Here is a 14,304-nt window from a genome sequence, read left to right as displayed (position 1 = left end):
AGTTGCATTTATATCTTGACACTTAAAAAGGAATTGTTGCTATTGTTAATCTAATTTTCTAGCATCTAGCATGTCTCATCGTGTCATAGTGTGTGTGGGGTTACATGTTACAATCTGTTCTGTACAAATCTATAGACTTTTACTTGCTCTTGTTTCTGTGTAGTCTCCTTTCCATGGCTGTATTTGGAAAACTTTCAACTACATGGCCAACATGACCATGGAGTCTACACTGTTGCTTTACAGCTTTTTTAATCACTCCACCATGTTGATTTGCTTTATTAGTGCATAATTCAGCTCCTTATGCTGTAGTTTGCATGCCACAAAGGTTTCCGTGTTTCGCATGAGTGCGCTCAGCTACGTAGCGTTTACTGAATCGAAAACACTTTGCATCCATGTGTGCATTGCACCACAATGTGCACACTGTGAAAAATCATTGTGTAGGCTTTATTGAACCCCCCGCCCATATGTTTTCTGAAAGTATACAAGCCATTTCTCATAGATGGGAGAGGATGAGAGATAAGAAAAGAACAGACAGCAATCAGTGTAAGTGGGAGCACAGGCTGTAGCGTGCACTTTAGGATGGGTAACTTCAATTTTACGTTAGATAATGCCTGTAGGTGCAGCCATCAATTTGGGGCAATTGCTCCCTTCTCAAGGGTTAAACTTCATGTTTTGAAGATGTACATAGTTTTGTGTGTTTGTTCCAAGTTAATAGGGAATGGGGATGCTTTGTATTTAGTTTTTTGTTTGTGGGTTTTCATTAACACAAAAAGTCTTGAAAAATGTGACATAGGTTCAAATTGAGATGAAAAGATACAACTGTACAAAAGATCAGCCTGACAAACATTAGAATATGCATGTAACACAGAAGCTGAAAATACACATTCAAAAAAACTGCCATGTATAATAGGTGAAAACAATAGTTTTTTTATCATGATGGCTATGCTGTACAAGTTATCCTGGAATGTAAATGGCCTTACAGGTATGGAAAAAAAAGGAAAGAGTATTGATTTATATTAAGAAATGCAGACTGCAGATAGCAGAGACATTTGGAAAGAAATAAGAGTGTTAGTTTGATAAAGAAAGGATTTCAGATTGGATATTAAACAGTAGCATATCAGGGACAGGGGGAAAGGGGAGTAATTATATTGATTGCTAGAGGGGCAGAGACAAAAATGGTAGATTTGTGATAATAAGGGGCTATTTGGCAAGGGAGGAGGATTTCAATGGCATGTATATATATATATTCCACTGAAAACTGCAATGGTAGAGCTTAAGAACATTTGGGGAGAAATAATCAGCTTTTAACAGGAAATATTATTTATAGGTGGGGAATGGGATTTGATTTTCAATAATGAGGATGTATCAGGGTGACCTAGAAGGGACAATATAATAAAAGGGGGCAGATTTCTGAAGTAATTTATGGAAATATTTGGTGTGGAAGATGTGAATTCAGTAGAAGGAACTTGGGCAGAATTTACATATTATTCCCCAGTTACAATAACTGGGCTAGACTAGATATAAATTATATTTCATATAAATGTGTATTTAATTTAAAGCTTTGTTACATTTCCAATCATTTTTTTCTGATAATGCACCAATAAAAACTAAGACAGAATTCAAGGTTATGAAGTAAAAATAAGACATTGACACTTTCCTACCTACCTGTTAAAAAGAGAGGGATGTAAAGAATGGGCAGTGGAAATGATTCCAGTGTTATTAGGAAAAATAGAATTCTCTTCAGAAGTTATAGTTAGTGACTAGAATAATATGAAAATGGAGTTTAAAAATAGAGCTGAAATAAAAGGGAAAGAGATATGGTTAAGTAGTAATAGAAATTACTTGGGAGAGGCTGTCAAAGGTTAAAGTACTGCAGAATAAGGGGAATCTCACAGAACAAGAAGAGGAGCAAATGCAGAGTGCTAAAGAGAAAATAAAGGAGTATCTGGATAATATGCTTGAGTTTAGAAAGATTGCATTTAAGCAATTATTTTTTATAAAACTCCAGAATACAAAAACTTTAGCTCAATGACTTAGGCAACAGAATGTTGAAAGGGTTGTCGCCAAACTTAGGTAACCTATAACAAGAAAAATAACCCCAGATTCTGTAGAGGTTTTACAGATGTACCAGAAATTTTATGAAAATATATATTAAGCAGAGAAATGTGAAAATCAAGAAAGAGTACAAATGGAAATATTTATGGAAGACTTAATTGTGTCAAGGTTAGAGTTAGGCGAGGCTCAACAACTAACAGTTAAGATAGGAGGTGATGAGATAAAAATAGTGATGTATAGTCAGTCTTCAAGAAAGTCTCTAGAAACAGATGGTATTTCTGTGGAAGTTTGGAAATCAGGAGGGAAGAAAGTGATAAAGATCTGGAAGATGTTGTTTAACAATATTTTAAAAGGAGGGGAATAGCCAGCATCTTAGAAGGAAGCTGTGGCGGCTGTGCTACTTAAATACAACAAAAATCCTACAAACTTGGCTTTATCTAGATCCATTTCAATTTTAAACCAGGATTATAAAGTGTTTATATCTATACTAGCTAAAAAAATAGCAATGATGTTGCCAAAATTGAAAGATATGGAGGAGTGTGGTTTTGTGGAGGGGAGGCAAACATTTAACAATATTAAGAGAGCAATGATGATCCAAAGGGAAGCATAATGTAAGAAAATACCTCTGTTGATGGTGGGGCTTGATGTAGAGAAAGCAATTGACAGAGTAATCTGGGATTGTATGAGTAGGGCATTGGAGGTTTTTGCATTCCCTGATACAATAATATGGTTAATTAGTAGAACATATGAAGGATTAGAGACAAGAATTAAAGTGGGAGCATTCTCCTCAGATAAGCTGTGTCTGAACAGAGGAACCAGGCAGGGGTGCCCTCGTTCCCCTTTGTTATTTGCTTTATATTCAAAGCCATTGGCAAAGAAAAGAATGGACTCAGAAATACAAGGATATAATTGGTATGGTAATCAAAAAAAAGTTGGCTTTATTTGCAGATGATATTATTATATACCTGATAAATCCAGAAAAGAACATCTCAGTGTTCTGGAACATCTTGAGACAGTCTCACGTCCTTTTGGGATATAAAATTAATGAAGATAAAACAAAGGCTATAGCCATAAATTATGTATCCAAACACAAACTGGTTCAGCAAACCTATGTTTATAGGGACATGATAAGATGAAGTATTTAGGAGTATTAATTAAAAATGCTTCTGATGTGGCAGCTAAGGATAAGTGGAAAGGGACTAAACAAAAGATAATACAAAACTGAGAAACTTGAAACTCTTATTCATGGATATGGAAAGTAAAATACAAGTAGTGAAAATGTTTTTAGCCCATTTAGTCTTGTATATGGATCAAGCATAATTTTATCAATCCAACGAAAAGTTGTGGACAATAACTGATAAGAACTGAAGGAATTTATCTGGGAGAGAAAGCAATCAAGAGTTAAGTGGGATAAGCTGATCCTTCCAATAGAAGAAGGTGGTTTACATTTACCTGATTTGAAGGGATATTTTAGAGCTACTCAGTTAAGGCTCCTGTACATAACACAAGCAGAAGGTTATAATTCAAAGTGGAAAGGGATGATAATGAAGCAAGGGGGAAGTTCAAGAAAAAGAGATAGAGTGGGATTCTGGATGCAGATCATTAAGGAGAATAACAATAACCACATATAATATTATAGTCACAAAGCAACAGAAAGTGTTCTAAGAACTAAGCCAGTATGAGAATGGAGAAAGGAGATTTTGCCAATAGGGATGACTGCAAGAAAAGGCAATTAAAACAGCAAGAGGGCGCTGGAATTTACTGTAGAAAACTGGCAAAGGAACCAAGATGTTGGTAGCAAATAACTCAAGCAGGAAATGTAGAATAGTAGGATGAGGCCAAAAAGGCATTTGGATTGCAGGCTAGAGATTGCCTTCCCTACCAGGACTTGATTTCAGAGTACAGGGAAAAATAAAGGGATACAGGAATGTTAAGTGAAAGACCTGCTCTGGTAGAGTTGTTAATTGAATCTAGAACAGATGCAGCCATTGAAAAGGGATAATTAGTAGAGTATATAAAATATTGCATGATAACTAAAAGAATCAATCAGAAGAGGGTAGAAAAAAGTGGGATGAGAGACTGGAAAAGAAATTTAAAAGAAAAGAATGGGAAGACATATGTATTGTTCCCAAGTATACAACCAAGTCCAGAATCTTTAGGATCTTTGCTTAGAAGTGATTGCATAGTTATTTTTATACCCCAAGCAGACTTCAAAGAATGCTTCCTCTGGTAGACAGCAAATGTTGGAGGTGTGATGGAGAAGAAATAGGTTACTGTGAACATATGTTTTGGGAGTATAATGAGTTAGCAGATTTAAAAAATTCTTTACAGTGTACACTATCAGAAATCAAGAAAAAACAACAGGATACAAATCCAATTCCAAGTTTATTGCACTTAGCGTCTCGGCCCAACACAGCCTTCAAAGAGTAACATAAATTAAATAAATCTTCCCCTATATATACATACATCAGATATTTTATTGATTAATTGATGTATGTATATAGGGGAAGTTTTAGTTAATTTGTTACTCTTTGAAGGCTGTGTTGGGCCGAGGCGCTAAGTGCAATAAACTTGGATTTGGATTTGTATCCTGTTGTTTTGATTTATTCTATCAGAAATATTGGGTTTGCAAATGGCTGTAAGTAAAGAAATTATTCTTTTCAACTTTGGATACAGGATATGAATTGCCTAGACATAGTAAGGCCTTATTAAGTTTAATTCTATTGGCTGCCAAAAAGCAATTACTAGAAAATAGAAGTCAAAAACTACACCAACTGTATTTGAGGTATTGAGATGTTGGCTATTAGAAAAAAGTTGAAAAGCTGGAAAAGGGATCTTTAGAAAAAAGGAAAGAGCAAATTACATAGATCTAAATGGAAATTGTATATACAAACTCCAAAGGAAAAAAACTAAGGGTAATGCTGCTCAATGCCAGAAGTCTAAATCTCAAAATGCACACACTCGAGGCCCTCCTCAGTATGGAGAACATCGATGTCTGTGCTGTGACAGAAACCTGGTTCAAGGCTCCTGAGAGCACCCCAGCGCTATCAGGTTTTACCTCATATCATGCGTTCCGGCCCCAAAATCCGGACAATACCAAGAAAGGAGGGGGGGTATCCATATTCATCAAGGACACCCACACCTCAAGACTGGTGGCAATGCATGATGCATCGGAGACCATCCAGGTGCAATTAACCATAGGCAAGACTGCTCTGCAAATTGTAGCATGTTACAGGCCACCCTCACAAACTCAGGAACCTCACATGGCCTTCCTGAAAACACTAGAGGGATAAATGTATCACCAAACACCATCATACTAGGTGACTTCAATTACCCTAATATAGACTGGGAACACTACTCAAGCCCAAACACCCTAGCCCAAAAGTTCCTGGAATTCATAAACTCAAATGCCATGGAACAACTAGTCACCATCCCCACAAGAGGAGATAACATACTTGATCTCATCATCACGAACATGGGAACACAATGTTCAACACCGGAAGTATACCCCTCACTGGTGAGATCAGATCACAAACTAATCTCGCTGGAGGTCCTCATCCCACGCCACCTGAAATAAAAAGACCACTGTAAAGAACTTCTCAAAAGCCGACTTCACACTTCTAAAGACTAGTGTGGTCTCCTTTAAGGCCCCCGAGCTGGCGGAAAACAGTACTCAAGCCGCTGAATCACTTACAAATGCCTTCTACCAGCACCTGCAGGACTGCATGGATAAGGCAACCCCAAGCAAAACAAAGACTCTTTGTACCAAAGGCAAGCGTCCAGTCTGGTGGACCCCAGCCATAAACAAACTCTACAACAAAAGGAGGAAGCTACTACAAGATAGAGCAAAATCCTTAAAAGGTAAGACACCCTTGATCACTATAAGTAAAAAACTAAGAGCTCTCATAAAATCATCCAAAGCAAATTTCGAGAAAATAGCTAAAGACTCAAAAGACAATCATAAGGCCTTATTTAGCTATGTTAGAAACCTAGGAGGAAACTCCCAGATATGCTCAGAACTAGTTCAAAATGATGTGAAGATTACTGATCCTACAGACATTGCCAACATACTGGCTGACAGGTTCAGTGCAAACTTCTCCTCCTCCCCCAAAGGGAGAGATATGTATGCCAAACGATTCCAGCGCCCCAAACATCCCCAGCGCCCAAGTGAGAACTGCTCCCTCCAAAGCAAAGAACACAGCATCCATGGGACCTGATGGTGTCCCCGGCTGTGTGCTCCACGAACTCAATGAGGAATTAAATCCACAGCTAGGACAGCTGTTTAATCAAAGTCTTACCTCTGGATACGCACTCCAGGAGTGGCGCACTGCAACTGTGGTCCCACTTCACAAAGGCGGTGCCTCCACCGACCCTGGAAATTACCGCCCATTAGCTTGACAAGCCTTATCTGCAAAGCCATGGAGAGGATCATAATGGACCTCATAAATAAAGACATAGGAATTTGCAGACTTTGGATCCAACCCAGTTTGGCTTTGTCAAAGGCAGATCATGCCTTTTAAACTTGGTTGACTTTTCAAACAGTCACCAAAGCCATTGATGAGGGAAAGGCAGTCCATACAGCCTACCTCGATCTGGCTAAGGCCTTCGATACAATACCCCACTCGGGTATCATTGAAAAACTCATCAGCTTAAATGTTAACCCATACATCACAAGATGGGTTGCAAACTGGCTGAGTGACAGAACCCACAGGATCAGAGTTGCTGGTGCCATGTCAGACTCAAAGCCTGTCACAAGTGGTGTCCCACAGGGCTCAGTCCTGGGCCCACTCTTGTTTGGCATCTACTTTTCCGAAGTGCAAGCAAACACAGGAGGGTTATGGCTGACAAAGTTTGCAGATGACTGCAAACTGGGCGCCATAGTAGAAAACACATCTGACACAGATATCCTTCAGAAGGGTCTCACAGAAACGGATAACTGGTGCCAGAGCCACGGCCTAAAGTTAAATGCCAAAAAATGCATAGCCATACCCTTCGGGAAAAACAAGGTTACCCCTAGCTACCAAATAGGTGGCAACCCACTGAGCACAGAAGAAGTTATCAGGGACCTGGGGACCCAGGTTGATAGTATCTGTCATTCGACACCCATGTAGCTAAAGTAGATAGGAAGACCTTCTACATTGCCCACCTTATCATGAAGGGATTCTCATCTAGATCAAGGGAGGTCATAGTCTCCCTTTACTCATCACTCATCAGACCAATGATTGAGTACAATGCCCCATTCGGAATGTATCTGACCCGACACTTGCAGCAGCTGGAGAGGCCACAAAAGTTCCTCACCAAAAGGATAAAGGGTCTCAAAAATCTGTCCTATGCTGCCCAACTGAAAGAACTCCAGCTCTATTCAGTCGCCACCGCTTGCTCAGAGGTGACCTTTGCCTAACATACAAGGCCATGTCAAACCCAGATTTGATGAATATGCTTCACCTCAAAAAGTCTAGATCCATCAGAGCCACAAGGGCGGGAGACTTAAACCTCGACACGGCTATTAATAGGACGTGCTGGAGGGATAGATTCATCACCCAAAGACTCCCTATGCTGTGGAACAAAATCCCGGTACATGTGAGGCAGAGCACCTCGCTGGCCTTGTTCAAGAGAAATCTTGACCAATGGATGGGAGATCGCAGATATACCCCAGGGATTACCTCAGTGTCACTGCTCGACAGAGGCACAGCAAAATAATGGGTATAGTTCCCCATACTAAAGGGGTGGCGTAAGCCACAAAACGATGGGCTAGGCTTGTAAATGCCCTCGGGCAGATAGCCTAGTATGAACCTATGAACCTATGAACCTATGAACAATACATGCATAATAATGTTCAAGATGAGGAGGAGGAGGAGGAGTGAGGTTTAAGAAAAGCAGGAATTCAGCAATTTTTTGTAATGTTGGACTGATGATAATAGCGAAGAAAATATGTGTGATATACATTGTACTTAAATGGAAAAATGTTAAAATGGTTAGTTTTCTTTTCTGTTGATGTATATTTGCCTATGTCTTAGAGTGATAATTTAATAAAGTTTTTTTTAAAAAAAAGATCTATGTATCTAAACCTCCTTCTTGCACTGTTGTTACCATGACTTCTTCACACTCTGCAGTCAATAGACATTCCATACTCCATTTGGCATCAGCATTTTCTCTTCTCCTCCTCTATCTTGGATCTCTCTCCTCACAATTGTAACAGCTATCTGTTACCAGGTCTATAGCACAACGTCAAGCTAACATAAGTTCAAACGTTGTAATATCGAACCCAAAAGTCAGGAACCCAATAATAACGAAAACACAGAACAGCAATTTTTTTCCCAGTGAAAAAAATCGCTGTTCCGTGACAAAAAAAAAAAATTAAACCTTAAACTTAAACTAAAGTGGGGGGCTTCTCCCCCTCACCCCCAACATGGGGGGGGTGCGCCCCCCCCCACTTAAATATACCAACTCCAAGATCACACCACAGTGGAAGAAATAGCAAAGCCCTGAAAACGGCCCATCTAGTTTTTTTTCAATGGGAAGAAAATCAATGTGCCATGGCTTCGCTATTTTTGGATTTCGGACTTTTGGATTCAATATTACAATGTTCAAGCTTATACAAGTTCAACATTGTAATATAGACTCTCTGTCACTACCTAGCAGTAAAAGCAGACAAATGTTCCCTTGATAGTATGAATACCATATTTGCTCTCCCCTGAAATGAGTACACTGGTCTAGAGGAACTATTCCATTCCACAAAGAGTAAATGAATAAACATAGGCCAAGCTACAAGAATTTTTAAAAAGTATGTGAAGTTATAATTATTACATTTGGCAACAACTGTATCCTTATAAATAGTGGTTATGTGCAAAACAGCGTGCGTATGTGTGCATGTATAGATATATGGGTCTACTTCTAAATTTTGAACTTTCAACACATCAACTTTCTTATGCTCAAGACCATAAGATGCATATATATATATATATATATATATATATATATATATATATATATATATATATATGGTTCCCCTTCACAAGATCGAATGAATGTAAGCTCGAAATGCATAAGCTCAAGACCAGAATCTCGAACTTCCATTCTCTCGAAACTGTGAATGGAAAGTGTAGGGTTAGAAAAGAAAGAGTTTAGTTACTTTTTTGCAGGGGTCTAGGTCCCCCTACACACTTGCAGCTGTCATCTAAGAGCTGCGTGACCGCACTATAGCAGAGGACTGGGAAATCTTCCATTTTGTGCTTATGCATATAGTGCAGAATGGGAGATTTCTATTTCCTTCACTGTAGTGAGATCTCGGAATAGGAATATATAAGTAGGCAGGTGTGGGGGGTGCAGTTTCTGTAAACTTGAGATTCTGTCTTCGGGGATATGAATTTAGAGTTTATAGGAATTTGATCTTGTGAAGGGGAACTATATATATATATATATATATATATATATATATATATATATATATATAAACCAAAAAACACATTCTGAATGATCTGGACACTTTTGAATAAACACAAAGAGAAGATTAAGTGCTTTCATTCCTTTATTCTTACAAAACTTCTTCAGAATCAAACAACTTCCCTTCATTACTTAATTTATATATATATATATATATATATATATATATATATATATATGTGTGTGTGTGTGTGTGTGTGTGTATGTACAAGGTTCAACCCTGACCTCTAACCAATGTCTGTTTGGATTTTGCATGTTATCCTTTTGTCTCTGTGGGGTTCCTCCCACCTCTGAAAGACATGCTGAGTGTTTCCATCTCAAACTCACCAATGAATGGAGCTGTGGGCAGCAGCACAGTCTCTATATGGTGCCCTGTAGGGGGAAAAGTTGTACAGACCAACTACTAAAGGCATCTACTGTGGTGCGCAGTATCCTCAAGATAGGAAAACACAGATCACAGCATGCAGTGGCAGGGCTAGCCACTTGACAGTGTAAAACATGGTTCTAGCTGCTTTGGTCATCTTGACTAATGTCCCCAAATGGGCATAGGTAGTTACCAGTGATAAGTGGATTGAGGACCCAGCCTACTCCATCCTATGTCAGGGAACCATGCTAACAGTGGGAGGTATGTATGTGCCCCTATTGGCCAGTATGTGCCTGCCATAAAGCCCGTCAGCCTTGGGTCAATACGCTTCTGGGTGGCCGGTGTCTAGTTGCCCATCCTGGGTTACCTGGGATACCTCTGTAGAGTGAAAGCTGGACATAAAACCAATCAACCTGCCAAACATGAACTAAAAATTGCTACACTTAATGTGGGTTCACTGATGGGAAGCAGCTTGGAAGTGGATGACATGATGATACGGAGGAGGCTGGTCATCCTATGTATCCAAGAGACAAGACAGAAGGGCAGTGCAGCAAAGCCACTTGGCTTGGGATGTAGAGTCTACTACTCAGGAGGGGGACAGGTTAGAAATAGTGTGGGAATTGTGGTGACAGACAGATGTCAGAAGGCAGTGAGGGATATCATCAGAATTAGTGACAGACTTATGGCAATCAGACTCCAGTGTAATAACAGGACAGTATATAATCTCAACATATTTCCCACAGCAGGGTTGTGATAGTGAGGAAAGGTGCGCATCCAGAAAGCAGTTGCAGGACCTACTAGATAAAGCAGGACAAAATGAACTGGTGTTGATAATGGGTGACTTGAATGCACATATCGGGACAGACAGAGCAGGATACGAGGACTGCCTGGGTCCACATGGGTGGGGCAACAGGAATAATGAAGGAGAGGCCATTCTAGACTTATGTCTAGCAAATGGCTTGATAGTAGCCAACACATGGTTCAGGAAGAGAAACAGACACAAGATCACATACAAGAGTGGCCAATATGCAAATCAGGTAGACTTCCTCCTAGTAAGGAAAAGGCACTAGGGAAGAATCAATGATTTCAATGATTGCAAAATCATCCCCAGTGAAACACTCAGCCCACAGCATAGCCACAATCAGGCAGTGTTCAGAGAAGGTTTTAAGGTCAACAGGGACCAGGCTGAAGACCTGGAAGATGACTGGAGAGAAAATACATCAGTTCAATCAATTACTCAAGGAATTATTCATGGCTCTAGCACCCCAATTAGAGGAGGAAATAGGTGCAGTTGAAGAAGAATGGCAGCACCTCAAAACAGCATGTGTGAGGACTACAGAACAGATATGTGGCCAAGTCAGGTATGGAAATAAAGTACATAAGGAAAGCTGGTGGTGGAATACAGAAGTGCAGGAAGTCATCAAAAGAAAGAAGGAGTGCAGGAAAAAGTGAGAGATAGAAAAGACTGACCAGGCAAGGAGGGATTACTGGTTGGCTAACAAAGAAGCTAAGAAAGTAGTTGCAATATCAAAGAATAGGGCATCAGAGCACTCTGTCAACATCTGGAAAGTGACTCATTAGGTGACGCAAAGAAACTATATCAGGTTGCAAGGCAAAGACAGAAAGATAAAGATAGTCAGACACCCTTCATAAGGAATGCCAGCAACAACCTGCTCACCAGTCCACAGGACATCAAAGGCAGATGTCAGCAGCTTCTGAATGAAGAAAACCCCACAGAAGCTGTACTGCCCCAGAAACAGCCTATGATAAATGAAGAAAAAAGAAGATAAAAGAAGAAGAGGAGCCTACCCTAGAAGAAGTAAGAATAGCACTAAAGAAAATGAAGTCAGGGAAAGCAGCAGGCTCAGATGAGGTCACAGCAGATATGATAAAAATGCTGAGTGAGATAGGAGAGAAATGGATCTTGAAGGTGCTCATAGCAGTGTGGAGAGAAAGGCGTATCCCAGATGACTGGAGAATAAGCATAGCTGTGCCAGTGTACAAGAACAAAGGGGAAATCCACAACTGTGGTAGTACAGATGAATCAAACTCCTATCACACTGCATGAAAGTTCTAGAGAGGGTGACTGATAAACAGATATGCAGAGTAGTAGAATGCAAGATGGGAGATAAGCAGTTCAGATTCAGATCAGGATGTAGCACAACTGACCCGATGTTTGCAGTGAGACAGATAGTTGAGAAGAAGCGAGAGATGAGGAAAGATTCCAACTGGGCATTCCTAGACTTGGAAAAGGTATATGACAAAGTCCCAAGAAAGCTGATCTGGGCAGTACTGCAATGGTTCGAAGTTCCAAAAATATTGGTAGAATTAGTGCAGGCTATGTACAAGGACCCACTGACTCAAGTACAAACAGTGTTCGATCTCACAGAGGGGTTCCCAGTGGGAGTGGATGTACACCAGGGTTCAGCTCTGAACCTACTGCTGTTCATACTGGTGATGGACTACATTAGCAAACAGGTTGGAAGAGACAGATCAACAAAGTTGCTATATGCAGATGATATGGCATTACAGGCAGACTCTGAGCAAGAACTCCAGCAAAGTATAGAGCAATGGAATGCAAAACTGAAGACACATGGAATGAAACTAAGCACAGATAGGACTGTGGTAATGGCAGCAAACTGGGGAAATCAAAAGAATCTGAGAATTGAGATAGAAGGGAAGCTAGTGGAATAGGTAAATAGCTTCAAGTATCTGGGAGGGGTAGTTGAGGAGAAGGGAAGTCTGAATGAAGAGGTCAAAGCTAGAATCAGAGGGGCTGCAGCAAACTGGCATAGAGTGTTAGGTGTAGTCTATGATAGACGAATGCCAAAGAAGCTGAAACTTAAGGTGTGCTACACAGTGGTGCAACCAGTACTACTGTATGGGACAGAAACCTGGGCAATAAATTGCAGAGCAGATGAAGAAGCTAGAGGTGATGGAAGTGAAGTGCCTGAGAAGGATGGTAGAATGTACTCTGTGGGACAGACAAAGAAATTAAGACATAAGATCAGAAGCCAAAGTAGCTCCAATTGCAGAAAAAATCAAAGAGAACAGATTACAGTGGTTTGGACACATGCAGAAAAGCAGAAGACAATCTGGTGAAGAAGATTTGGGACAGACAGGAAGAAGGTAAGAGGAAACGAGGACATCCAGCAAAGAGGGGGATGGACTGTGTGAAAGAAGATCTGCGACAGTCAGGCATGAGTGTCAAAGAAGGCAGGAGTGTGGCATTGAATCAAGAGTGATGGTGACAGTTAACATGATTCCCCGACCCCCCTGCATTAAAATTAAAAACACAGTACAATATTTTGCAACTTTCTAATCTTAATTAAGAAAAAAATCTTAATAACACTTAATTGATGTTATAATCTTTGTGACATTAAAAACATTTAATGTTTATGTGTTCATTTAAACCAGGCATTTTATATGACTTCAAACATATCTGCCATTCAGTTCCTTTGCACTCTAAATGATCGTTGATTTTCCCTCTAAAAATGTCAAAAGGTACACTATCTAAAAGAAAAAAAAGATGAACTTCCTAAAACCTTTACATTCCTCTGTGTGCTCAGCTAACGCATAGATATAGATATAATTTCTGATATATATATATATATATATATATATATATATATATATATATATATATATATAGTTTACTATCATAATGTTGAAAATCTCAATATTTTTTGATCAAATTGAATCATTAAGTTGAAAGTGTTAATGTTGGAAGTTTATAATGTCGAACATGACAATAGTGATGATCGACATTCGAACTTCAGAAATTCCAGTATTCAAAGTCCGTGTTTCCATTTACATTTTTGCAGGGGGCAAGCCCCCCCACTGTACACTCCATGTGTGAGACTGCATCCCCCACACCCCCTGCATATCAAATATACCAACTCCGAGATTGCACTACAGTATGGAAAAGGGTAAATTTCCTGATCCACACTGTACTGCAATCTCCATTCATAACAGCAACCTCATATCAGCGAATGAGCACTCACATTTGCTAATTTAAGATCGACCACTTTCAGTTTGGCATTACAAGAATTTTGACAACAAGCATTCGAACAGCCGAGTTTCTAGTTAAGTGCCATTCCACCTTATGATAGAAAACCTATATATACGTGTGTGTGTGTGTGTGTGCGCGTGCATGCGTGCGTGTGTGTGTGTGTGTGTGTGTGTGTGTGTGTGTGTGTGTGTGTGTAAAGAGAGAGAGTCAGATAGATAGATAGATAGATAGATAGATACACGACATAGATAGATACATAGATACTTGAATACATCAATTTTCATTGTGTTGTATCCCATTGGTACAAACTGCAACAGGAAAAAATATTGATCTCATCTTAGCAAAACTCAAAAATGAGTGCTGGCATGGGGTAGGTGGGCATGGCAAGTCCAGGGATGTGTAATGTTTCCCTCAACTATTCAGGACTCAA

The sequence above is a fragment of the Protopterus annectens genome, chromosome 1.part0 (genome assembly GCF_019279795.1).
Source record: "Protopterus annectens isolate FY-2018-M chromosome 1.part0, PAN1.0, whole genome shotgun sequence".
Taxonomy (NCBI): Eukaryota; Metazoa; Chordata; order Ceratodontiformes; family Protopteridae; genus Protopterus; species Protopterus annectens.
This window is presented reverse-complemented; position numbering follows the sequence as displayed.